Here is a 1463-nt window from a genome sequence, read left to right as displayed (position 1 = left end):
CCCTAAGTGTATTGTCCTTCACAGTACCGTAAGTTGCCAGACATACGACACCTAAGACTCCGATGGCACTGGAGATGGAGATAAGAGAGAGAGAGAGAGAGAGAGAGAGAGAGAGAGAGAGAGAGAGAGAGAGAGAGAGAGAGAGAGAGAGAGAGAGAGACGGTTGATGAGATAGTGACGATGTAAGGACTTCGTGTCAATGAAGAGATGTCAGGTACGGCTGTTTATTACAAGTGGAGAGATTACATGACTGTACAGAATGAACCACACACACACACACACACACACACACAGGTCGCCCTCCCCTTCCTGACACATGTCACACGTTGGGTCAAAAAGGTGAACTTCACAGCCAAACCCAACAGAACACCATAACCATCCACTGTTCTCTGTAAGATCCAGTAGTCTTGATAGTGCTCCGATGTTGATCAGACTTGGCCGAGAGACATAAATCGAGGATGAATTATTTCACTAGAATCTATTTATTATAGTCTCCAGGGGAAGAATTTTCTACCAGTAAATTGCCGAAATATTAATATTAATGATTCCTTATATGCTCATTTTGTTGATGAAAGTACTCTATAACAGACAATGTTAATGTCTTCATTACCCAACACCAACATTCTTCAGTGCAGATTATCTTTTTATGATATGTAAGTTTAGAACAAAGAATCATTTCGTTTACTCTTCTTGAACTAGTTGGCAACGCAGCCCCTAAGTGAGTTGTCCTTCACTGTATTGTAAGTTGCCAGACGTATGACTTCATAAGCCTCGGATGGCTCAGGGATGGCGGGGAACAGATGTTAATTGGTAATTGTTATGGCTAGTGAGACAATGAGTAGGAGAGCCTGAGGCTGGAGAGATCAGAACGATAGAATTCAGTAACGTGACAGTATGTACGATATAGACAGGCGGATAACTCGATAAAAGTATTTGATAGCGAGTGAATAACATGAGAGGTTTGAGGAAGTACATGAAGAGACGGAACGAAGTGAGGTAGCGTAGATATATTCCTAATGGTGGCTATAACACACACACACACACAGACACACACACACACATTCATTCAATCACGGTCCCATGGTGTAATGGTTAGCACTTTGGACTCTGAATCCAACAATCCGAGTTCGAGTCTCGGTGGGACCTTCAATTGTTTTAGACTTCGCTAGTATATTGGTTTTCGACATTGACCATGATTCTTGCACCTAACCGCTCGGTTTCGAATTTAGTATATGCATATAACTGTGTAGACTATAGTCTATGCATAAAAGAGAACTTATAGTGTTTCATTTTCCTCATGGTAATATGCACACACACACACACACCCATATATATATATATATATATATATATATATATATATATATATATATATATATATATATCTCTTTCTTTCAACTTTCAAACCATTCGCCATCTCCCGCATCAGCGAGGTAGCGTTAAGAACAGAGGACTGGGCCTTT

General features: G+C 40.5%; 1 non-coding gene across 1 annotated transcript; it reads left to right on the top strand.

The window, feature by feature from the left end:
- The first annotated feature begins 1074 nt into the window (after window positions 1-1074).
- On the top strand, window positions 1075-1146 carry TRNAQ-CUG (transfer RNA glutamine (anticodon CUG)). The gene has a single exon. It is a non-coding gene; the product is annotated as a tRNA-Gln (tRNA).
- Window positions 1147-1463: the final 317 nt, after the last annotated feature.

This window comes from Panulirus ornatus, chromosome 2, assembly GCF_036320965.1.
Source record: "Panulirus ornatus isolate Po-2019 chromosome 2, ASM3632096v1, whole genome shotgun sequence".
Taxonomy (NCBI): domain Eukaryota; kingdom Metazoa; phylum Arthropoda; class Malacostraca; order Decapoda; family Palinuridae; genus Panulirus; species Panulirus ornatus.
This window is presented reverse-complemented; position numbering and strand designations above follow the sequence as displayed.